This window comes from Polypterus senegalus, chromosome 17 (genome assembly GCF_016835505.1).
Source record: "Polypterus senegalus isolate Bchr_013 chromosome 17, ASM1683550v1, whole genome shotgun sequence".
Lineage (NCBI taxonomy): Eukaryota > Metazoa > Chordata > Cladistia > Polypteriformes > Polypteridae > Polypterus > Polypterus senegalus.
The window spans coordinates 26,239,942-26,266,713 of record NC_053170.1 but is presented as its reverse complement, the minus strand read 5'-3'; positions in this window follow the sequence as shown (position 1 = coordinate 26,266,713).

Here is a 26,772-nt window from a genome sequence, read left to right as displayed (position 1 = left end):
GCAGCTTCAAGTTCCTGGGTGTCCAGATCACCGATTGCCTTTTGTGATAAGTCAACACCAACTGCATAGTCAAAAAGGCCTTGGAAATGCTGGAAAGGTTGACAATTTTAAGAAAAAGCAGTTATTCCAATTTTAAGGATTGTCTCTAAATTGCTTCACAGTTTTTAAATAACCATAACTAACATGTTCTTTAGCATCAATGTAGGTTGATCTTAAATGCTCATGAATAAATAGATTTTTGTGCAAATCTTTTATATATATATAAATGATGATAACTAGGTATCTGCAAACATGACTGTTACAAATAAGGGCAATTCAGCCCATCAGACAGGCTTTGCTAATAGGTGATGTTTCCTAATATCTGATCCAGTTGTATTGTTAAAACGGTCCTAGTCTCAGAGTAAAAGGGTCTGACTGGGGTGGATGGGCAGAACCAAGCTGTATTGAGAAGGTTGATCAAGCACATCAACCCCACGTAGAAGTGGGAAAAGATAAAGACAGAAAATGTATTGAAGTAAAGTAGAAATATTCTCCAAACATCCTTAAGTACAATTACAAAGTATTTCTTTGATATACAATACTGCTTTCAAAGAAATATGTCTTCTTTTAGATGCAATGTTTTTTTCTAAAGTGTGACAAACAATAAGTTTGATAATATCCATCCATTCATGTTCTAGTGCAGTGAAAGAACTTGGGTAGGATGTCACTCACTGTTTTCTTAAGAACATTAGAACAGTCTGGACGAGAACAGGCCATTCAGCCCAACAAAACTCGCCAGTCTTATCCACTTAATTCTCCACAAATAACATCAAGTTGAGTTTTGAATGTCCCTGAAGTCTTACTGTTGTAAAAGGCGATATATAGCGCCCGACCCGGCACAGACCATGCAGAGGCACATGTATAAAACACACAGGCTTTATTCTTTTCTTCACCCATGGGCGCACGTCTTCCCCGTGACCCACAGGCAATACACAGTTACAAAGCACAAAACTATAACCAAACCTTTCTGGAACCACCACTCCTCCCAGGCAACCTCGTCCTCTTCCTCCTGATTCTGGCCAAGAATGAAGGGAGGTTGGCCTGCTTTATAGCCCACCCGGAAGTGCTCCAGGTGCCTGACCAGCTGGTCTTAATTGCACCTCCAGGTGGGGCTGGCAAGTCGTTAAATGTGGCGGCTGGCTCTCCACAGCACCCCCTAGCGGCCACCCCATCTCCCAACCGGGCTATGGTGGACTCCATGTCCCATGGAGCCACGGGGAAGACTGAGGAAGGACCCACGGCCAGGGAGGCTGCCCCCAGGTGCCCCGGGGGAGGCATTGCACTGTCCATGGTGGCTCCCCTGGGACGTATGCAGCAGAGGCGTCCCAGCCGGGCATGGGACCCGGCTGTCCGTCACACTGTCTACCACATTACTTGTTAGCTTATTCCAAGTGTCTATGGTTCTCTTTGTGAAGAAAAAAACTTCCTAATGTAAGTGTGAAATTTACTTTCACGTGTCTCTGTATTCTTGATAAACTTATTTTAAAGTCACAGTCTCAATCCACTGGACTAATTCCCTTCAAAACTTTAAACACTTCAGTCATGTCTTCCATTAATCTCATTTTGCTTAAACTGGAAATGCTCAGCTCTTTTAATCTTTCTTCATAACTCATCCTCTGTAGCCCTGAATCAGCCTAGTCGCTCTTCTCTGGACCTTTTCTAGTGCTGCTATGTCCTTTTTGTAGCCTGACCAAAACTGCACAAAGGACTCCAGGTGAGGCCTCACTAGTGTGTTATAAAGCTTGAGCAGAACCTCCTTGGACTTGTACTCTACACATCAAGGCGCTATATAACCTAACATTCAGTCTGCCTTCTTAATGGCTTCTGAACACTTGCGTCTGGCAGTTGATTGATTGGAGTCAACTATGGCTCCTAAGTCCTTCTCATAAGGAGTACTTTCAATTTTTAGACATCCCATTGTGTATTCAGACCTAACATTTTTACCTTCCATGTGTAACAATTTACATTTACTTAAATTAACTTTAATCTGCCACAAATCTGCCCCAGCCTCTATGCTGTCCACAATCCCTCTGTAGTGATTTAATGAAATCAAGATTAACTGCTAATCCATCTATCTTGGTATCATTAGAACCTTAGAACACTCTAGATGAGAACAGGCCATTCAGCCCAACAACGCTCGCCAGTCCTATCCACTTATTTCTTCCAGAAAAACATCAAGTTGAGTTTTGAAAGTCCTTAAAGATTTACTGTCTACCACACTACTTGGTTGCTTATTTCAAATGTCTATCGTTCTTTGTGTAAAGAAAAACATCCTAATGTTTGTGTGAAATTTACCCTTAACAAGTTTCCAACTGAGTCCAAGTGTTCTTGATGAACTCATTTTACAATACAAATCTCGATCCCCTGGACTAATTCCCATCATAATTGTAAACACATCAATCATATCACCTCTTAATCTTCTTTTGCTCTTAATCTGGAAACGTAACCTGCTTGTTACTTATATTCTTATCCAAATCATTTATATATATGTCAGAGGGGGGACATTTTTGTACACTGTGTCATTCCATTTCTCTCTTAGGAAAAGAAACATGCAAATATTACATTTAAAGCCTAACAGATGAACAGGCAATAGGCACCCATTGTTGGCATTGGGGGTGAGAAGTTAAAAGGCTGTCTGCAGCTTGTAGGTATTTGCTGGATTACACAGGAGTCACCATTTTGAAGTTTATGGCTGGTTGAGATTTACAAACAATACCACGTGTGATAACAGAACTGCTGCTTCCTTGGAGGATCCTGGATAATCCAGTTACTGATTGTGTCAGGATTGTTTGTGTAACTTTTGCTGTCTTGCAAAGGAGTCGCCGCTTTGAAGTCTGGCCTTGGAGGATGTCTGTATTTACCTGACTTGGAAATATTGGTTTCTAAACAGCAGATCTGTACTCATTAATAGTTGGTAACAATACATTTTGTTAACTTGTGTTTCCATTATTTGTTAAACCCAGGAAATTTAGATGTGCCATCATTTAATCTGGTTGTTCAGAACTGATAATTGCAGGGACTGAAGGAGATTTAATCTCTGGCCAGGAGAAGTGTTGGGGGGGACAGTCCACTGAGAACATAGCCAAGACACTCGGACAGAGCACAGGGGCTTGCAGGCTGACAAGGGTACGTGGCTGGCACGACGTGAGGCACAAGGACGGCAATACTTCCAGGGAGAAAGAGACAGCTCTACAAGGAGACGCCGGTTGTGGGTCCAGCGAGAGAGGGAAGCTGCATGATAGGACCGAGCAAAGCTGGCAGACAAGAAATAAGGCGTGCCTAATTCACAGCAATACAAGGAGCCCAGGGTGGAAAAAAAAAGGAACAACGAAGAGACGCCGACAGGGATTCCACGATTTTGACAAAACTTCTCTTGGGAAGTGTCCGGTGAACAGAGTGCATGCGTGGACTGTTGAACAATTAAGTGTTGGGGTAACACTGAGAACAAACTGGACTTTGCACCACTACAGGTTGTATCATCCAATTCTGTTTTTAATGGACTTTTAGAGTGTGGACTGTGTGCTTTCCTTTCTAAAAAAGAAATTTTCTTCATGATACTTTTAGATTTGGTTTATGTTCATTTATCTTTTTAATGTACTTATTATTGTTTGGTGTAATAGAAGTTACTGTTGCTTTTCCTGAAATTACTGTTGTGTCTTTCATTGTGTGTTTACTCACCACCCAATTTAAAGAAACCTGTGTGCTATTATTGGTAAATTTCAGGAGTTCCCAGTCTCTTGATAAAACTGGGTGGCGTAGTCGGATATTTAAATGGTGTCTAAGTTAGATTACCTGTAAGTGTGACCAGACACCTGTCACATATATACTAGCCCACATATTAGTGAAACAGGACAGTTAGGAGAGCCCGGCCCAGCTCTCTACTCCTGACGTCACAGATTAGCATGAATATATCGCTCCTGCAATTGAACTATGATTCTTAGCGCAATGAGAGAAGTCACAAAATCAATCGGAATGTTCAAGCAAATTACAGAAAAAAAAAATCTAAATCCATTAAGTAGTTCTCTCCTTCGCTAACTAAGAGGAGTTAAGGTTACACCTCGAGGCAGACACGTGATTGAGGAAGGCCCCGCCCCCTCTCCTCCCTGCAGCCCGATGAGTATCTCTTAGATTCACGTTAATAAATTGGTACCGCAAGCGAACTATGATACTTAGTGCAATGAGAAAGTCGCAAAATCAATGGAATGTTCAAGCAAATTGTAGAAAAAAACCCGATCTAAATCTGTGAAAAGCAGACAGACATACAAACAGGTCTAAAAAACACTTGGATCACAAAATTTTTTAAAACATTTCTTAACGAGAACCTATGGGCCAATGGTAACCTACATTCCAAATATCAAGTCCTAAGGCCTTATGGTTTCGGGAGATCTCATGATGAATGAGTCAGTGGTATTTGGCTTTTATACAGTATATATACACTCACCTAAAGGATTATTAGGAACACCTGTTCAATTTCTTATTAATGCAATTATCTAATCAACCAATCACATGGCAGTTGCGTCAATGCATTTAGGGGTGTGGTCCTGGTCAAGACAATCTCCTGAACTCCAAATTGAATGTCAGAATGGGAAAGAAAGGTGATTTAAGCAATTTTGAGTGTGGCATGGTTGTTGGTGCCAGACGGGCCGGTCTGAGTATTTCACAATCTGCTCAGTTACTGGGATTTTCACGCACAACCATTTCTAGGGTTTACAAAGAATGGTGTGAAAAGGGAAAAACATCCAGTATGTGGCAGTCCTGTGGGCGAAAATGCCTTGTTGATGCTAGAGGTCATCGGAGAATGGGCCGACTGATTCAAGCCGATAGAAGAGCAACTTTGACTGAAATAACCACTTGTTACAACCATGGTATGCAGCAAAGCATTTGTGAAGCCACAACACACACAACCTTGAGGCGGATGGGCTACAACAGCAGAAGACCCCACCGGGTACCACTCATCTCCACTACAAATAGGAAAAAGAGGCTACAATTTGCACGAGCTCACCAAAATTGGACAGTTGAAGACTGGAAAAATGTTGCCTGGTCTGATGAGTCTCGATTTCTGTTGAGACATTCAAATGGTAGAGTCAGAATTTGGCGTAAACAGAATGAGAACATGGATCCATCATGCCTTGTTACCACTGTGCAGGCTGGTGGTGGTGGTGTAATGGTGTGGGGGATGTTTTCTTGGCACACTTTAGGCCCCTTAGTGCCAATTGGGCATCGTTTAAATGCCACGGGCTACCTGAGCATTGTTTCTGACCGTGTCCATCCCTTCATGACCACCATGTATCCATCCTCTGATGGCTACTTCCAGCAGGATAATGCACCATGTCACAAAGCTCGAATCATTTCAGTTTACTGTACTAAAATGGCCCCCACAGTCACCAGATCTCAACCCAATAGAGCATCTTTGGGATGTGGTGGAACGGGAGCTTCGTGCCCTGGATGTGCATCCCACAAATCTCCATCAACTGCAAGATGCTATCCTATCAATATGGGCCAACATTTCTAAAGAATGCTTTCAGCACCTTGTTGAATCAATGCCACGTAGAATTAAGGCAGTTCTGAAGTCGAAAGGGGGTCAAACACCGTATTAGTATGGTGTTCCTAATAATCCTTTAGGTGAGTGTAGATTACAAATAGCGGTGGCCCTAGCACTGAACCCTGCTGGACACCACTGTTAATGTCACCCAATTCTGACAGGTTCCTCACACCATCAACCTCTGCTTCCTGTGTCTGAGCCACTTCTGCTCTTGTCTACACACAACCCCCTAAACTTTCACTTCTTGTAATTTGCTATCCACCATGTCCTTGAACTGTAGGAGCAAACACAAAGACCCAGGTAGCTGACACAAACACAGTGAGAACATGTAAGCTCCACATCGATGGCCCTTCACCCTGAAACCGAAAGAGCACCTGGATGCTGGGAGGAAGCACCAAATGTTTCCAGTCAAACCTATTTGTTTAATTCATTTTCATCTGTGCTAAACATCTCTGGGTTCATGCTTGTTTCATACTGTACAGTATGTCACCTTATTTTTCTTCATTTTCAATCAGGCAATTTGCTCAAATTTGTCTTCAGTACTGTTTAATAAAGAACACAATCCATTATTTCTGGTTTTGAAGGGTTATTAAGAAACTATCGTGGGGAAAACATGAATTTTAAAGCAGCATCTCCCATTCCAGAGACGTGAAACCCAATTTCTCAGATAGCGTAACAAATCTGAAATCCATTTCGGACTCATTCCAAAAGCAATTTTCTTTACTCTGCCCTGTTTTATTTTTGGGATGTAGAGGTTAAAAATGCCAGCTAGCGAGGTTCCTTTACTATATGAGGAAAGATGATCGATTCAGGTAATAAGTCCAAATTCTCATTAATATCTCTGGATGATCGACTTTGATCTTGTGAACTGCCTTTCTTGATCGCAGGTCAGCAAGTTAAAGTTCTTAACACTCAAAAAATAAATCTTACCTTTTGTCAAGAAACTAAGCTGGATTTTTCCCCTTTGCTTTTCCTTTCTCTTTTAAACTAGACACCAACTTGCTATAAAACTGACCCACAGCTGTACTCCTTTATGGCTGCCCGCTTGGTGTAGTGTCACTGCTGTGCGAGTATTAATACTGTTAATTTAACACTGCTGGTTGTGCCTCGAGCTGGGCAGTATCATCAATCTTTGAGTCAGTTAGTCATCAATTCTAAGTCATGGTCAGTGGTGGGTTTAATCCTGCTGGCTGACCCTCGGCATCTGAGCACTGTGTGCCCGCCTTTGGCAATGCAGCAAGCTGTTCTCCAAATACACCTCGTTAAATGATATAGACTAGCGTCTCTGCTGTTCATTCATTTTGTTTCATATCGGAACTTCTGGATGAGTGTGGTTAATGGCGTCTCCCTTTGGGGTGTACAAGGATGCCTACTTCATCTTTTATGATTTACTCACTACTTTGTGTCTTAAAGGGGTCCATGGCATATTTGGGGCTGATAATAAGAAGCCAATGACTTACACTTGGCTCTCTTGTTTATAGCTCATTCATTCATCCATCCATCCATTATCCAACCCGCTATATCCTAACTACAGGGTCACGGGGGGTCTGCTGGAGCCAATCCCAGCTAACACATGGCGCAAGGCAGGAAACAAACCCCGGGCAGGGCGCGCACACACACACACACCTAGGGACAATTTAGAATCACCAATGCACCTAACCTGCATGTCCTTGGATTGTGGGAGGAAACCCACGCAGACACGGGGAGAACATGCAAACTCCACGCAGGGAGGACCCAGGAAGTGAACCCAGGTCTCCTAACTGCGATGCAGCAGCGCTGCCCACTGCGCCACCGTGCCACCCTCATTAATTTATTTTACAATGCTGCTTATTTCATTTCTGGGTCGCAGTAGGCTGGAGGAATTCCTAGCAGTATCAAACACAGAGCAGGAACCAACCCTGGAGAGGGCGCCAGTCTGTCACATGGCACACCCACTCACACCGGGACAATTCTGTGTCACAGAGTTAAGACTAAACTGTGATTTGTAGGAAAATATCTGTGAGTGTAGGTAGATGGGCACGCGTTAAAAATGATAACAGTCAGAATAAAGAAGGGTTTCTTAAATTTTGGGTCTTGGGTTGCTGGCCTACGTTTGCGAGTGAGTTACTGTGGTATTTAATGTTAATGGGACACACATGGTTTGGAAAGTGAGTGGTGGTGGGTTACCATGAGTTGATTAAGCAATTTTCACAGCACAGTGTCCCTGTCACTACACTTGGGCATTAGGATCCACATTCAGACCACAGGCTAAACACACTTCAAAACAGCACCCCAAGCTTTTTCCTGGTTGGTCTCTGGAACAGTTTACTGAGTCTTGAGGTTGAAGCAGAAACCTTGACGTCCTTTAAGAAGAAACTGGATGAGAAATTGGAACAGCTTAGCTATTAGCTAAACAAACAAGCTTGACAGACTGAATGGTCTCCTCTTGTTTGTAAAGTTTCTTACTGTATGTTTCTTATAAAAGTTACCGTACAACACTGTTAAAGCTCATATTGCAGATATCCAGACAATTTATTAGTTCTTTAGGGAAAAAAGTGACAAAATATAAATATACAGATTATCAGGACTTTCAAAGCAATGGCTTTGTTCTCTTTTCAGAACCTGCTTTTCGATTGCGGGAACCAGAGTGCCTGTCCACACCCACACAGGGTCAATTTAGAAACAGCAATCAGCCTGTATTAATAGGTGACAGGTGACAATCCCATGTAGACAAAGGAAGAACAGATGGGGAACAGAACTGAATTCTGATCCCAAGACACTTGAGGCAGGAATGCTAACTACTGTCTTCATTCTGTGTGTCCAATGCAGAGACCTGGGTGCGTGCAGACCCTGGATCAGATACCATGTCATTGTTGGATGTATTCACACACACGTTACGATGTGGAATCCCCCATCACTCCAACATACACGTCTCTCATATGTGGAAGGACACTGGAGTGTCTGAAAGGGGGCAAATGGACAGGGGAATGGAGTGAGGAATCGAACCTGGGTCACTGGATTTGTGAGGTTGGAGCATTAACCACTGTGCCACCATTTTGGTATTGTTTGCTTTCCTCTTCAAGGCAAATATTTTTACATTAAGTTGTATAAAAGACTATCCTTCAGTAAGAAAGAATGTCATTTGTTTACTTTAAAGAAATGCATTTCATAATAAATGGCACAACAAATATGAATATATTAACACATAATTGCACTTTTTATTCTCTCTGCTGAAGTATGCATTTTAAGATGTGCAAGCAAATTGTCTTCTCATATTTTTATGTTTATGGAATGGTGGTTAGTATTGCTGCCTCCCATCTACAAATCTGTGAGGGGTTAATGTATACTGCCCATGCCTTTTGATTTTCCATGTACTATCTCTCGCTTCCCAAAGAATGCCATGTAGATTGACTGACATCTGTACATGGGCCTCTTAGGGCGGGTGTGGGCTCTGTTATGGACTGGCATCCTTGTGCCACTGGGATATGCTCCTTCTCCAAATGATCCTGAACTTGACTAATTTTTTAGAAAATGGGTGTCTGGATTGGTTTTTGTGCGAGTTTGTCCTTCTGTAGACTTGCACCCCATCTGGAGTTGATTCCCACTTTGCACCTTGTGCTGCCAAGGCAATCGCTGTTCCCCATATCCCTGGGTAGAATATGTAGCTTAGAAAGTTAATGAATGGGTGTGTATGTGCATGAATGTGTCCCATGATGGGCTAAAACCCCGTCTTGAGATTATTCTAATGCAGCCAGAAAAAGGATCTGGCTTCCAAAAATGGACGGATGGGTATGAATAACTACAGAAAATGGATGAATGGGTATTTGTGTGAGTGTGAATCGTGATGATGCCAGGATTGACTTCTGCCTGAATGAGTAGATGAATTTTTAAGATGCAAATGAAGCAGGGAACCAAAGTACACCAGAGCACCAGGCACAAGCAGGAGCCAGCACCATGTAGGATGGATGTTCATGCATACAATGGCATAAAACATTATGAGAACCTTTTGGAAATAACCATCTTTTTTGTATAAATATGTTTTAAAAAGTGGTCTGATCTTTTTGTAAGTTACAATAATAAACAAACACAATCTGTTTTCACTAATAACACACAAATTATTGTATTGTTCTTGTTCATATACGTCATCCAAACTTTCACAGGGTTGGTTGGAAAAAGTTTGTGAACCCCTATGCTGATAATGTCAGAAACAGTTAACTGGCATTAGGGTTACACCAGGATCTAACCAATGAAGAGAGATTGGAGGTGTGGCTTAGAGCTACTTTGACCTATAAAAGAGTCTCAACAACAACAACATTTATTTATATAGCACATTTTCATACAAAAAGTAACTCAAAGTGCTTTATATACTGAAGAAAAGAAAAATAAAAGACAAAATAAGAAATTAAAATGAAACAACATTAGTTAACATAGAAAAGAAGTAAGGTCCGATGGCCAGGATGGACAGAAAACGGAAAAAAAAAACTCCAAACGGCTGCAGGGGCTCCAGGCCACGGGACCGCCCAGTCCCCTCTGGGCATTCTACCTAACATAAATGAAATAGTCCTCTTTGTAGTTAGGGTTCTCACGGAGTCACTTGATGTTGATGGTCATACAGACTTCTGGCTTTTAATCCATCCATCATTGTTGGAACATCATGGTGCTTTGAGTAGATGGTGGTGGCGCAAGCCACCACCAAAAGGATACCGGAAAAGGAAACAGAAGAGAAGGTAGGGGTTAGTACAGATTTTAGAGCTGCTATGAATAGTTATTATAATGAGTTGGAGATATAGAGTATCAGGATTTTGATTACAGTGAAATTATGAGAAGGCCATGTTAAAGTAATGTGTTTTAAGCAGTGTTTTAAAGTGCTCCACTGTATCAGCCCGGCGAATTCCTATTGGCAGGCTATTCCAGATTTTAGGTGCATAACAGCAGAAGGCCGCCTCACCACTTCTTTTAAGTTTTGTTCTTGGAATTCTAAGGAGACACTCATTTGAAGATCTAAGGTTACGATTTGGAATATAAGGTGTCAGACATTCCGATATATAAGATGGAGCGAGATTATTTAAGGCTTTATAAACCATAAGCAGAATTTTAAAGTCAATCCTGAATGACACAGGCAACCAGTGTAGTGACATCAAAACTGGAGAGATGTACTCGGATTTTCTTTTCTAGTTAGGATTCTAGCAGCTGCATTCTGCACTCGTTGCAAACGATTTATGTCTTTTTTGGGTAGTCCTGAGAGGAGTGCGTTACAGTAATCTAGTCGACTGAAAACAAACGCGTGAACTAATTTCTCAGCATCTTTCAGTGATATAAGAGGTCTAACTTTACTTATGTTTCTTAAGTGAAAAAATGCTGTCCTAGTGATCTGATTAATATGCAATTTAAAATTCAGATTACAGTCAACAATTACCCCTAAGCTTTTTACCTCCGTCTTGACTTTTAATCCTAATGTATCCAGTTTATTTCAAATAGCCTCATTGTATCCATTATTGCTAATCACTAAGATTTCAGTTTTCTCTTTATTTAACTTGAGAAAGTTACTATTCATCCATTCTGAGATACAAGTCAGACATTCTGTTAGTGAATCAATAGAATCAGGGTCATCAGGTGCTATTGATAAGTACAGCTGAGTGTCATCAGCATAGCTGTAGTAACTCACGTTGTAACCTGAGATAATCTGACCTAACGGAAGCATGTAGATTGAGAAGAGCAGCGGACCCAGGATAGAGCCTTGTGGAACACCATATTGGATATCATGTGTCTTTGAGTTGTAATTACCACAACTAACAAAGAATTTTCTACCTGCCAGGTAGGATTCAAACCAATTTAAGACTGTGCCAGAGAGGCCCACCCATTGACTAAGGCGATTTCTAAGAAAGTTGTGATCAATGGTGTCAAATGCGTTACTCAGATCTAAGAGGATGAGAACAGATAAATGGCCTCTGTCTGCATTCACCCGCAAATCATTTACTACTTTAACGAGTGCAGTTCTGTGTGTTTGTTCTAAAACCCGACTGAAATTTATCAAGAATAGCATGTTTATTGAGGTGGTCATTTAACTGCATAATGACTACCTTCTCCAGAATTTTACTTAAGAAAGGCAGGTTAGAGATGGGTCTAAAATTTTCAAGAGCCGAGGGGTCAAGATTATGTTTCTTAAGTAGGGGTTTAACTACAGCAGTCTTAAGACAGTCTGGGAAGACCACCGTATCTAATGACGAATTTTTTATGTCAAGAACATTATCAATTAGCACGCCCAATACTTCTTTGAAATAATTTGTTGGTATTGGGCCAAGGACACAGGTAGAGGGTTTTAATTGAGATATTATTTTTTATAACAAACATTTTGAGTTTGTTATTTCCAAGAAGTATCTGGTAATGTGAAGTATGGCTCACTAAGAAGAGGTGTCAGAAGATCTACAGTCAAGAAGTGTTGATTTGCTTAACGCTGGAAAGGGTTACTAAGTCATTTTGGAGAGTTTAGATATTTATCAGTCCATAGTTAGACAAACTATATGAATGGAGATGATTTAGTACCATGGCTGCTCTCCCTAGAAGATGATAGCCAGCCGAGATGATTTGAAAGGCTGAATGAGGTAAAAAGAACCCTCGAGTACCAGTTAAAGACTTGAGAGAATCATGGGAACAGGTTAACATCTCCTCCACACCCAAAACATTGAACAGACATGATGTAACATGGCAGAACACCAAGGAGGAAGCTGCTGCTGCTCTATAAAAAAAACATTTCTGTATGACTGAAGTTTGACAAAATAATGGGAAATTGTTATTGGGACTGATGAAGCTAAGGTTGAATTGTTCTGGAAGAAAATGGTGCTGTATATATGGCTTGAGTGGCACTATGGTTGCTGCCTCGCAGTAAAGAGACCAGAGTTTGCATCCCGGGTGCTCTCTGCATGGATTTTTCCTGTTCTCCTTGTGTCTGTATGGGTTTCTTCCGGGTTCTCCTGTTTCCTCCCACTGTCTAAAGACATACAGTTTAGGTAAATTGGCCCTGCTGAGTGTTTGGTGTGTGGGTGATTGCCCTGTGATGGACTGGCACCCTGTCCTGTCTTGTGCCCTTTGCTAGCTGGGTTAGGATCCAGCCCCCTCAACCCTAGTCTGGATTAAAATCTGCATTGCCGACAAGCCTACATTAAAAAAAAAATTATGACAAACAGGAAGACCAAGCTGCTTGGCACCCATTTAAATGCATTAAGATGCCATTAAGCTCCCTTGTGGAACCAACCCTGTGGGACACAGCAGTCCTCTGAGACTCCCTCTACCCATCCATTTCCAAAGCTGTGGATGTTATTGGGGGGTTACAAAAAAAACAGTCTATCCGAGGATCACCACTTCTAAGGCAGGAACCAACTCTGAAGAGGTGCCAGGCCATAAGGGGCTCACTCAGGCTAATGAACTTGACTTTATGAAAGCGACCATGCCAGAAACTGAACTCAAGTCTCGGGGAGGATATGTAGTGCTGTACAAAGACATACAGTTTAGGTGATACAGCAATGCTAAATTGGACCTGCTGTGGCTTGGTGTGTGTGTGATTGCTCTGTGATGGACTGGCACCCTGTTCAGGGTTTGCTCCTGCCTTGTGCCCTATGCTAGCTAAGATAGGAATCCAGCCTCCCCAACCCTGGTCTGGATTAAGTGGGTTAGAAAATGACATGACATATGTTTTAAAAAGAGCACCATATCCCAACATGAAAACATTATCCCAGTGATGAAGTACAGTGGGGGGATCACCATGATTTGGGGCTACTTTGGTGCCCCGGTGCCTGCGGAGCTTGCCATCATAGAGGGGCAAATTCCCAAGTTTATCATGGGCTGCTATCAGGAAGCCGAGCCTCAGTAGAAGTTGGATGGAGTGGTCCAGTTAGAGTGCAAATCTTAACCAAGTAGAGATGCTATGGAATGACATCAAGAGAGACATTATCCCCAGACATCCTAAGAATATAGCTGAGTTGAGGCAACTGTGTAAGAATGAATGGTCCAAAATCCATCCTGAATGTTGTGCAGGTCTGATCCACAGTTAGTGGAAGCAATTGTCTGAGGTTATTGCTACCAAAGGGGGTCTACCAGTTATTAAATCCAGTGGTTCATTTACTTTTTCCATAGCACACTGTGCATGGTTGGTAGGTGTGCTCAATAAAGACATAAAGGGTTATAATTGTTATTAGCTTAAAAATATGTTGTCTTTGGATCTATAATTGTGACGTATATGAAGATCAGACGACCAAAAATGCTAAAATCCAGATCATTCTGAAGGGTTCACATACATTTGATTGTCACATTCTCATACTCTGCTTAATCTAATTTAGGATTTTAGGGGGGCCAGAGCCTACCCTTGTGGCATCGGACACAAAGTATTAGCCAACCTTGGACAGAGGATGCCAGGTTATCACATTCCGCGATAATAAAATTTGTGCAACTGCAAGAAATATTTTGTCTTCCACTGTGCCTAGCTATTTTCACCTACACAATGACTGGAAAACCCTCCTGTTCTTAATGGACCCATTAATCTTGACACTGGGGGCCTTGTCAGCTCATGCTGCCTTAGGGCGCATGGCTAGATGCTTTAATAATATTTGTTAAGGACTTAAAGAAAGAAAGGTAGCTCATTTAGATACGTCCTCTTGTGGGCATACCATTATACCTCCATGCTGTAAACACCACATGAATTTCTTGGCAGTGGAAATGTTTCATGGGGAAAAAAGCAAATACCTAGTAGGAGTAGAGGACACAACATTTGATGCATAAGTAAACAAGCAAGAAAGAAAAATGGCTTTGTGCTCTCCATGGGAACAACAGAAATCTTTATTGCTGACAAGCCTACAATAAAAAAATGTATGACAAACAGCAAGCCAAGCCGCATGGAACTCATTTACATGCATTAAGATGCCATTAAGCTCCCTTGTGGAACCAACCCGGTGGGACACAGCAGTCCTCTGACACTCCTTCTATCCATCCATTTCCAAAGATGTGGATGTTGGTGGGGGTGTTTATAAAAACAAAGGCAGGAACCACCTCTGAAGGGATGCCAGGCTATAAGGGGCTCACTCAGACTAATGACCTCGACTTTGTGAAAGCGACCATGCCAAAAACTGAACTCAGGTCTCAGGGAGGTTATGTAGCACATGTAACTGCTGCACTACTGTTGCTCTGGTTGATTTGCATTCATCTATTTATTATTTTTTCTAATATCAACTCCATCTAAGACAAAGACTTAAAAAATCAAGACAGCTAATCTTACCTCCTTTGATGTTTCAATCATTTATTCTTTATGCTGAGCAGATTTTTTCATTACTCCGACAGCTGTGCTTTAGTCTTATAAGCTTTGATTCCAGGTATCCGCTTCTTTAGTTGAATCCTATTAGCAGCAGGTCTGTTGTTTCTTCAAGCTTTGTAGCAATACACTGATAGACAAATCAAGTTGTCTTATAGATAACTAGCCATTTTGGTTTTAACTCACTATTTTTCAACATTAGGTGTCATGCATGCACGTCAGAGGTTCATCCTCCAAGTTCCTCCCAGCTATGTGGTACCAACGCGGATGAAGAGGGGGCGCTGCTCCTAACTATCTTGTCTTCTTCTTCTTCCTCCATAGTGCAGACCAACCTCCCAGTGAGGGCAACAGACTCCTCCCCTTCCAGTCCCCGAGCCATAAATGTGACATCACCTGGAAGATGTCAGCTCTTACCCAAGTGACCCAAAGAAAGGAGCTCCTCAATCACCTGCTGATAGACAAAGCAGTCATAGTTGTTCTGGCCTCGCTATTTAGGTGGCAACGGTTTTGTTTCATTTTCACGCCATTGATAGTTTGTTTTTGTTTCAACACTTAAGTAAAGGGGGTCGGCCGGTTTGGTGTCCCAAAATGTATTTTTTCATTCCCATTCTTCCTCAACCTGCCGTAAAAGGTTTTGAAACCCAACAATACAGCACAGGTCGATCTTCAGTCCTTTACTCTCTCCAATCAACTCCACTCCACCCAGGCGAGTGTTGTCCGTCTTCTCTCCCGATTCCAATTCCCTGGGCCAAGTGCAGGGATCTCTTTTAACTCTGGACCCTGGAAGTAGGCCTGGTGCTTAATCTATTGCCTCCTGGAAGCACTTCTAGGTAAACATTCCTTCAGCCATCAGTATCCAACAGATCCCCCTAGTAGCCCCTACAGAACCCAACAGTGCAGGCCTATGGCACCACAACCTCCTTGCTGCCCTGAGGGTGTCCATACTGGGACTCGTCAGACAGGATGCAGCCAGTTAGCGTATGTGTAGACGCTCTTTATATAGCAGGCAGTAGCCATTTGTCATGCCCTCCCAAATGCCCAAGCTCAACCAGTGTGTCCCTATGTGGTTATTGGGGTGCCAGGGCCATGTAGCTGCTGCTGTATCGTCTTTCTGTGTCCATGTCCTGACAAGGAAGAGGAATATCACTGTGCTCCCACAGACCTTCCTTGCCCTATATCCTCCAGGCTGGCCAAGGAAGCAGGGTCCATCTCAGGATTCCACTGATTGATTGGTGACCTTCCAGCAAGTCTGATTACATTTTATACCAAGACTGCTTATCCAGAGCTGATGGCAATTCACCATTACTTTGGCAAGAGCTTCTGCATTCATCCAAAGTCACCAAGTTGGACTTTTGATAATTGCGAAGCAGCAATGTATCATTATTGCTATGTAACATTACAGATATTAGAATTTGTCTGAAATTGCCTCCCTACTGCTTTAATTACTGACTCAATTGGAAAGGAATGGACCCTGCCTGTCTGATACCGCACTGGACAATACAATCATTGGTGACAGAACTCAGTTCAGGACTTAGTGGCAATAGCTGCGAAGAAGGCGCTGAGGGGGTCGGACTGAATCACATCTGCCCAGCTGGATCACAGTGGACAACTCTAGCACAGACAATCTTTAAAAAAAAATTATAATGAACTAATACTGAGGCGGGCAGCAGGGTGGTGCAGTGGTAGCACTGCTGCTTCGCAGTTAGGAGACCTGGATTCACTTCCCGGGTCCTCCCTGTGTGTAGTTGGCATGTTCTCCCTGTGTCTGTGTGGGTTTCCTCTGGTCTCCTCCCACTGTCCAAAGACATGCAGGTTAGGTGCATTGGCGATCCTAAATTGTCCTAAATTGTGGCTGGTGTGTGTGTGTGTGTGCCCTGTGGTGGGCTGGTGCCCTGCCTGGGATTTGTTCCTGCCTTGTGCCCTGTGTTGGCTGGGATTGGCTCCAGTAGACCCCCATGACCCTAGGTTAGGATATAGCGAGTTGGATAATGACTGACTAATACTGAGGTAACACCATACTAGGAAGCTTACCACTTTTGCCTTTCTGTCAATTTCTATTGCTTATACATACGTGTTCAGTCTGACATGATGATGTTCTATTCTGGAGTTCAGTGTGTCATTAATAGTCTGTCGCATTTGATTAATATGACTCACCATGGTGTTCAAAGTCTTGAAAGTGATTAATGGCTGGTTGCATTTGTGTGTTGGTGTCTTCAGCTTGATAATGTTCTTTGGCTACATCTGAGTTTAGAATATCTTCTGCTCATAGAGGCAATGACCTCTTACTACAAACTGTCTAATCAATCCATTGCTAGACTGAGTAGCATATCATAGTTTCCTGTGAACCGAACACCTTCTGGGTATAGGAGGAAACTTGAACATCCAAAGAAAAACCATGGAGATGGGCCAGACTGAGAACTGGATCCAGATTCCAGAAGATGTGTGGTACCAATGCTAACCTCTACGCCATCATTCTGCGATGCTTTAGATGCTTTCAAATTTCATTCTGCTTTTCATTATTAAAGTCTGATGAGTTTAAGGAAGGGTTTCTTACTAGTGACCTGATGTGATATTAGTCTGACATTAATCTGGGATGAGCAGACAATCAACCTTTATCAGTTCCGCAGTGAGCCTTACGCTCATCTTAAGATGGTCGTGTGCCAGATGGTAGTCACTTCAGTCATGTCAAGGTCTGGCAATTTGCACGTCTCATGAGACTGTCACTGACCTTGTGCATGGCTTTGAAATCATCAAAAACATCTAAAAAAGGCACCAGATGTCCAAATGATGACTTGTCAAGCTAGCTCAGTTTCTCAGAGGTTCTTTGCTCCATATTCTTGCGTAAATCAATCTATACTTTTATTATTATGTAAATAAAACAATACCACACGTGAACTTGAACTCCATCTATACATTTTCTCAAGTCCCTTGTGGGTATGCAGAGCTTCAGCTTAGCACCACCTGCTCACATTTTCACAGTCCAGGGTTCAAATCCCACTTCAGTCTGTGTAAAGTGTACAGGTACTCCCAATGTCCAGGTGTGCGCTCACTCCAGTTGCCTAAAACATCCTCAGGATACACAGATCAGGCAGAGCTGGTCATCTGCAAGCAAGCGTCATGGTGTCAATGTGTTGTAGTTTTGTATGGAAAACTGACATGGTCAAGCATGCATAAGTGTACTTATTCTACAATGGTTTGGCACCTCAGCAAGGTTGGTTTTCTGCATTTTGCTCAATGGCGCCACTAGAGTTTCTCCGTTGACTTTGGATTTGGACTGGGTAGGTTTAAAAATAAATGGATGGGGTGGATTTGAACATACTGTATGTATATGTACAAAAAATGTTCACCCCCTTGGACATTTTCACATTTTATTGTTACTCGACATTGAATCACAGTGGATTTAATTTGTCTTTTTTAACATGGATATAAAGCAAAACACTCCATAATGTGAAAGTGAAAACTGAACTCCTCAAAGTGGCCTAAATGGCTATATAAGGCACTGTATATACTGGCAGTAATTAAGGTTAGCATTCTGCAAGCCATTTCTTAGGAAGTGATAACACAGATAGCATGATAGTACATACAGCAGCAGGGAAATGTATGGAAAACTAATGATGTATTTATAAACTGGAGTGAATTTTAAACTCCCAGCTAAATACTTGTGTGAGATGAAGTCAGACATGTGAGCTAATAGACGCTAATAGTTCTGATTGCTTAAGGCACACTGATAATGTAGTCAGCTTAAATTACGGGATACAGAAGACAGCATTGGGAAATGCAAAGGAAATGAAAAGATGTTACTAGGTTTACCGACAATAAAACAATTGTTTTAGTTGTAAATGCAGCTATGTGCTGACTTATGGCTCCGTTTAGGACCAGCCATTTGGCCATATGTTGGCCAAAGTCAGGTCATTGAGACTCTGTGGGCACTGGAAGGCCTACTTAAACTGCCGGCACAAAGTTTCCTCAAACCAGTCTTCGAGTGTCGGCATCCACACTCTGTGTCTGTGTAAGGCAGTGTTTCTTAACCACTGGGTCAGTACCCACTTTTGGGTTTGGGTGGGATGGCATCGTCTGGCTGTGGGTTGCTGTCATTGGTTCACGAGTGAATCTCTGTGGGTTGGCTAAGCAGTAGACAGCTCTGTGAGACATGTTTCCCTGTTCCTTAATGGGCTTGTTTCACTGATGGGGATGTTTCACCCAGCTCTTCTGATCACACTTGTTTCATCAAGGGGGCAGTTTGCAGTTGATGCTAATGGCTCATCAATGAATTTAAAAAGGCACAAGGGAGTTGAGACCATAAAGTTTGAGAAACACTCAAGTAAGGGAAGGAGGTGTGGGCCGAATGCACAAGAATTAGTCACGTGTAGCAGCGCAGATAAAAAAAGAAACCTTAAAGGGAACCTCCAAGAGTCAGAAAACATATGAGACCCACTAAAATAATAACAGCAATATTTATTTCTGTTGCACAATTTCATACAAATGAAGTAAGAATATAACAATTAGGCAATATTAATTAACAAAGACTAAAGTAAGGTCTGATGGCCAGGGAGGATAGAAAAAACAAAAAAAAAAAAAACTCCAGAGGGCTGAAAAAAAAAAACAAAATCTGCAGGAGTTCTGTGGCCACAAGACCACCGAGCCCCCACTAGTCATTCTACCTAACATAAATGAACTCAATCAGTCATCAGGGTTTTCTGGCTTCACGTGGAAGAATTAGACGATGATGGTCATGTGGACCTCTGGCCTTCAATACATCAATGTAAGGACTGCATGGTGCCCTGATTGGGAGGTGGTGGTGCAGAATTGCACCACAGAAAACCAGAAAAAGAACAGCAGAGGAAGTAGGGGTTTTCATGGATTGCAGAGGCATGAAAAAAAATTATAATTAATTACTGTTAATGCATGGATGCTTAAGGGCGCTGTTGCCCTGTGAAACCCAACAGACAGATGCAGACACTGGTTTAAAAGCACCCAGAAGTATTTTAATTTTCGTCTTTACAGTGCCCCAAAGCACCTCCACTACCATAAACACAATAGTAAACACAATAATTCTCCTCCTCTTCTCCCAGCAGCTCCGTCACACTCCCTCCCAACTCCGGCTTGACTTGCTAGGTATCTCCCATAGTCCTTTATATAGTCCTTGACCCAGAAGTGCTTCTCCTCTTCTATTCACATCACTTGTCAGCACTTCTGGGTCAGATGGAGAATTGCATTTTTCTTCAGCCCGGAAGTACTTCTGTTCCTCCGTTCTCATGACTTGGGAGTACTTCCGGGCTATAATGGAAACAAAAATCCCCTTGTCTCCCTGAAGCATCACACGGTGGCCCCCAAGGTACCCAGCAGGGTTGTGAAACCAAACTCTATCTTCCATGATGCCCTGCGGGAATCCGGGGCACCTCTAGGCTGTAGGGAGGACGCCATCTAGAGTCCTGGATGTGTCGGCCGTCCATCATAATGCATATACAAGACCGCCTCACCACTTCTTTTAAGTTTAGCCCTCAGAATAATAAGCAGACACTCATTTGAAGATCTAAGGTTACGATTTGGAGTGTAAGGTGTAAGACATTCCGAAATATAGGATGGAGCAGATTATTTAAGGCTTTGTAAACCAATAGCAGTATTTTAAGGTCAATTCTAAAGGACACGATTAACCAATGTAGTGACATCAAAACTGGAGAGATGTGCTCAATTTCCTTTTCTTAGTTAAGGTTCTGGCAACTGCTTTCTGCACGAGTTGCAATCGATTGAGGTCTTTTTTGGGTAGTCCTGAGAGCAGTGCGTTATAGTAACCTGAACAATGAAAAGTTAATTACTATTTATTAGGGTTTTCCATCTTCTTGGTAGAAGAAAAAAGTGTGAATCATCAGCACAGATCAGACTCCTCTCCTTCCAGTTTTCCTTTTAAATTCTTCCTCCCAACTGAAGTAATGGCAACCACCATTATCCAGTCATTGTCAGAATCACCAGCTGCCCCTCTCCCTCCACTTTGAGTTTAGCCTGTGCTGGCTGTTTAAAGTAATTATGAACAAGATACCATGTTGAAACCTTTGTTATTATTGATTTTACACCACAAACTGTCAGGAACCCAAGTCATTTTCTAACCTTTTTATTCCAGACCGGCTAGCATAGGAACAAACCCTGAACAGGGCGCCAGTCTATTGCAGAGCAAACAGAAACACACACTTAACACACAGGGCTAATTTCGGGACATTTTGAATATTGTTTTCCTCCATTGGGAGGGTTTTGCCCTAAGATATCCATTTTATTAATGGACTTTTTGAAATAAAGTGTGGCCCAGTGGAAGAATGACAGGTCGAGCAAAATGAAAACCTGGGACACCAACTGGGTTGTGCTGTTTAATACAATTGTCCAAATGAAAAAGTCATGGCTTTAGACAGCAAAAGAAATGGCCACTCGGACACAATAATAAAACAAGAAGCTCTCTAGGCTGTCAAAAGTAGAGGTCAATCCTTGGAGCTCCATCTCATGGGTTGCAATTAGTGCCCTCTTCCAGGCATCCGGGCATCTAATATTGTGCGGACTAGAAGTGCCCTCACTGGGCAGTTTCTCAGTGCTGTGAGGAGAGAAGGAGAAGAGAATGTTAGTGACAGTGCCCTCCATTGGGTTATCACATAGCCCGTGAGGAGATTCTCCAACACTCATGCATGACAATAGTTATAGTTTTAATTTTGATTTGTGATTTGTTCGTTATATTGCCACCATTTTGATGGTGCTATTGTTGATTCCTGTTTCTAGGACCTTCCTGGAGTGGGCGTGTCTTCAGAGGTTTTGGCCTGTCAATCACGACACAATGGGATAAAAGGTCATCCAGGGCTAAGCTTCCTCATCTGACTATACACATTGCAAAACCCTTTGAACCCTTTAAAAAACATTTTCTTTGTTTTGTTTCTCCTGGTTCTGACTCTCGCTACGTTCTTTTGACTATGTCCTTGTCTCCCAGTTACTTTTTGAAGTCTTGTGCCTGCTGGGCATAATACAGACTCACTGCCATTACATTTTTTTTATGTTACCTTATTTTCTCTTTATTTTCTTTCATTGTTACTCACAAACAGCATCTTTACTTTATGTGTAAACAGCAAGATGTCCAGAATGGTGAGGAGTCATGTTTGCATGCAGGCAGAGTGAAAAATGGAAGAACTCACAAGTGAGCTGCAAACGCCTGTATGTTGATGTATGTCTTCCAAGAATCTAATTTGTCACCCTCCTCCTCGTCCTCCTCCTCCTTCACACACATTATCTGTCATGCCAAGTCTCCAGATGGGATGCATGATTACTGTTCTCATGCCTATGCTTAGCAAACCCAGACTCATGTGACGCAGTGTACCCCTCCATGGCCTGCTGAAAGATTCACCCATTGTGGTTTTTTGCTGTCCTGCCCAGTAAGAAGGAGTTTTTCTACTGGAGCAGCCTTGAGGATTTAAGCAGACTGGGGAATTTATTGCAGGGCGATTATATTACACGCCATTGTTGGCAGTTCTTTCAGTTTATTACTATGATTAGAAGTCTTGTGGATCAAAAAGAAGCCAGGAGATGGCTTGTGACAGATTTGTGATGGTTTATTTTACACCTCATGCATAACACAGCATTAGGTAAGATAATAAAATCTTTCATTTCTAACATAATATTAGGAAAAAACATGCTAGTGTTATTTTTCAAATATGGTTTAAGAATGCTGAAAATGTGTACACTGTACGAAATGCCCAACCATCTATTTTTAAAACTCAAATTTTCCAATATTTGGTCCTGTTCAGGCATTATTAAGCACACAGCAGGACTCAAATGTCATAGGGTAGCACATGTGGTAGATCTGCTGGCTTTTGACAGGCAGGCTGGAATTCAAATCCCAGAGAGTCCCTGTGTGGAGTTTACATGTTCTCATCATATGCATGTAGGCCTCCTCCATGTGCTCTAGTTTACTTCCACATCTCAAAGAGACGTAGGTTAGGTGGATTGCTGATGCTAAATTGGCACCCTGGTGTTTGTGTGTGTGTTCGCCCTGTGATGTCCTGTTGCCCAGGGATTCTTGTTGGGATAGACTCCATGTGTGTCTGTGGATCATCCTCTGGGCTTCTCTAAGGTATGTAGTACCACCTCATGGTAAGAGGGTGGTGCTGTCACTAACCATGTCCTCTTCTTTCTCTCCAGCAACACCAAAAAGATGCTCCCGCTGAAGGTACCTGACTTTGCCCTTTCTGGTTTTCCTGTTATATATTGTGAGCTGGCAGATGGAGGCATCACTCTGAGAGCAGAGCCCAACAGCAACAGAGGTGCCGTAACCTGACCTACACTTGAACTGAGCTTGACTATGGCTAATTAGTTGTTATTGTTTTTTTGCCTTTGCATCCGTGAGCTTCTGTATTTTTGTTATAATTCTGAAGAAGTAAACAGGAACGACTGATTGGCGACTCAACATTCCTTTGCTTGGGACTTGCAGTTCTTCACTCGTCCACAACACGTTTATAAAATGGTTGAACATTAATTACTTTATTGTACTGTATATTCTGCATTAAATTCAGCTCTTGCTGCTTGGGGTGTGGTCTTATTTAATTAATTTCCTCTTATTTTTTGGTACCTGCTGGTTGGTTGGTCAGGATCCTGGGCACCAGAACAATAGGAAGGGGTTCAGGGAAGGGCACACACGCTAACACTGTCAATATGGCATCATCAATCAAAGGAACCCATAATAGCAAAGGAAGAATGTGCACATTTGAGACTGGAAGTGCTACTTGAGCATTGAGCACTTTTAATTTATATACTCAGCAAAAAAAGAAACGTCCTCTGACTTTCAACTGTTTTTACTTTCAGTAAACTTAATGTGTAAATATTTGTATGAACACTAAAAGAGTCAACACTATAAGACATAAACTAAAAATGTTTCACAATGTGTCCCTGAATGAAGGGAGGCTCAAAATCAAAAGTACCAGTCAGTATCTGGTGTGGCCACCAGCTGCTTGAAGTACTGCAGTGCATCTCCTCCTCATGGACTGGACCAGATTTGTCAGTTCTTACTGTGAGATGTTACCCCACTCTTCCACCAAGGCACCTGCAAGTTCCTGGACATTTCTGGGAGGAATGGCCCTAGCCCTCACCCTGCAATCCAACAGGTCCCAGACGTGCTCAATGGGATTGAGATCCGGGCTCTTCCACTGCAAGGATGATCAGCTGTCCTTCCTGTCTCCCTGTAGCGTTGTCTTAGGCGTCTCACAGTGCGGACATGGCAATTTATTGCCCTAGCCACATCAGCAGTCCTCATGCCTCCCTGCAGCATGTCTAATGCACGTTCACGCAGATGAGCAGGGACCCTGGGCATCTTTCTTTGGGTGTTTTTCACAGTCGGTAGACAAGTCTCTTTAGTGTCCTGCGTTTTTAGAACTGTGACCTTAAATGCCTACTTTCTGTAAGCTGTTAAGGTCTTAACGACCATTCCACAGGTGCATGTTAATTAATTGATTATGGTTAATTGAACATGCATGGAAAACATTGTTTAAACCCTTTACAATGAAGATCTGTAAAGTTATTTGGATTTTTAAAACATTATTGTTGAAATACACAGTCCTGGAAAAAGGAACGTTTCTTTTTTTGCTGAGTATACATTTCAAGGGGTTTATGGATAACAACAGAGCAATAATGGTAACTTATGCATATTACCCAGAATCTACACAAATAGCTTTTTATTGGAAATGGTGCACTTTGTGTTATGCCTTAAATTACTACTTGCGCGTATATACCTGTTTTGTGACATACAATAGTATTTACATTGCCCTAGGTTATAATGCCCTAAGTTTGATTCCAAGAAACTTCCAGTCCATGTAGGGTGTGCACATTCTCTTTGTGTCTTTGTGAAATGCCCTTAGGAACATCAGTTTCCTCCATTGATTAGTGTTTATTGTCAAAATTTGCCAAAGCATTGTACACAATGAATATGAAGTGTTTGCTGGTGACCTTGCTTGTTAAATATTAGAGGAGAAATTTGCCTTGCAGTTGGCTTAGATTAACATTTTTTTATACAGCATCCCATGATGCCTAGCAAGGCCAACGTTACATCACAAAGGTTTAGCGGCCATGTGTGGAACTTTCAAATTTTCATATTCAAAGTGTACTCCACATCATATTTTAGGCAGCTGCGTGATCTGTTTCATGCATGTGTTATGCATCTGGATTTGCACCCCATATGCATTTATAAAAAAATAAACTTTGCAGTGGTTTACTTCCTGACCATAATGAGAAAATTACGAGTACTGCTACCGAATATCTAACACTGATCTGTGTGCTTACTCACTTGCTGCTGTTCTACGTGGGTAATTTCACGTATAATTAGCCATGTGCCAATGCTATGAGTCAAAACAAGCCTTAAAATAGACCTCACTGAGTCAGAAAACACAAGTGACTTTGTGAAATGTGTCACAAACCCCAAAAAAGATCCATAGCAAGGTCTGGGATAGCCACTCGTATATTTGGTTTCCTGGCTGCAAATTGCAAGTAAATGATAGCACTGCTGTGCACAAACTGGAGTCCAAAACAGAACTGAGGGAATAGGGAAAAGGTGGAGGCTTTTAAAGGTCAGGGCAGGAAGTGACTTCAAGGGGGCCGGAGCCAGCAAGGCCTTCCTCTGTAGGTCAGGACCTGGAAGTGACATCATCAGGGCCAGGTGGAGCATTCCATGAATGGTCTGCAGGAAAGCGAGAAAAAGAGTCAGTGCACTCTGACACATCCCGGTCAGATTCGGAATTGCACTCACTTGAACCCTTTACCTGCCTCCCATGTACATACACATGTGTGACAAATGATAATATTAGTGAAAGATTTATTGCTCTTTAAAAGGCGCTTCTATTTTCTTGATGGATGAAAAAAGTGCGAAACATCTGCACCGATAGCTCAGAAAGGAAAAGATGTTTCATATGTGTGGAGCTGCAATGTCAAACAACAAAATGAGCCAGCCACCTCCAAAGATGGACCAATGTACGTGCAATGAAATATATAAACATATTGCTAATTTGTGGTCAGTTGCTGTACTTTGTTTTGTGGTTAATAACCCGGTCATTCACAGACAATTGGTTTCTAAGATTACATTACTTTAAATTTGCTTATTTGGCGGCTGCCTCTATCCAAGGCATCTAACAACATTTATAATATAATTGGTTACATTTCTTGTTGGTTTTCCAATTGGAGCAGGTCAAGGGACTTGCTCATAGTCACACAGTGTCAGTAGTGGGATTTGAACCCACAACCTCAGGGTTTAAAGTCCAAAACCTTAACCTAAAATGCCACATCATTCCGTCTGTATCTTTTATTGTTTGTGACATGGTGGTGTTGAGGTTAGCACTGCTGCCTCACAGCTCAGGTCACATTTCTGGCCACAATAATCAGTCCAGCACAGTTGGTAGACACTTCCTAAGCCCTCAGGGACACTTAAAAGACCATTGCACCATTGTGGTCCACTCAAAACTAGTTCAGATCCTCCTTCCCACTAACATCACTGCATTTCACCGTGATTGGTTTGGTTTGGTTTTGAATTCCCTGAACATGTCCACAGTTTTACCAAACTCATAGCAAAGTGAACTCTGCAGGGTTTATTCATCACTATTAGTGACTTGAAATTGTCCCTGTTAGAGCAGGTGTGCAAAGTGACTCGAAGCAGACTGGCATCCCATCTAGGATCAACTCGTTCCATGAGATCAAAGTTTCTATAATACAGTTAGTTTGAGTTCCTTTAACCATGTAAAACTGGCTTCAGAAATTAATGGAAGATTGTTTTAAGAATAAGCTTCTTCCTTCTCTGTACAGTTTGGGCCTGCACCTCCTCATCTTTTCCTTCAGATATTCTTTTACTTTATCCTTCTACCTCCACTTTGGCCTCCCATGCTTTCTCTTCCCCTGTACTTTCATTCCC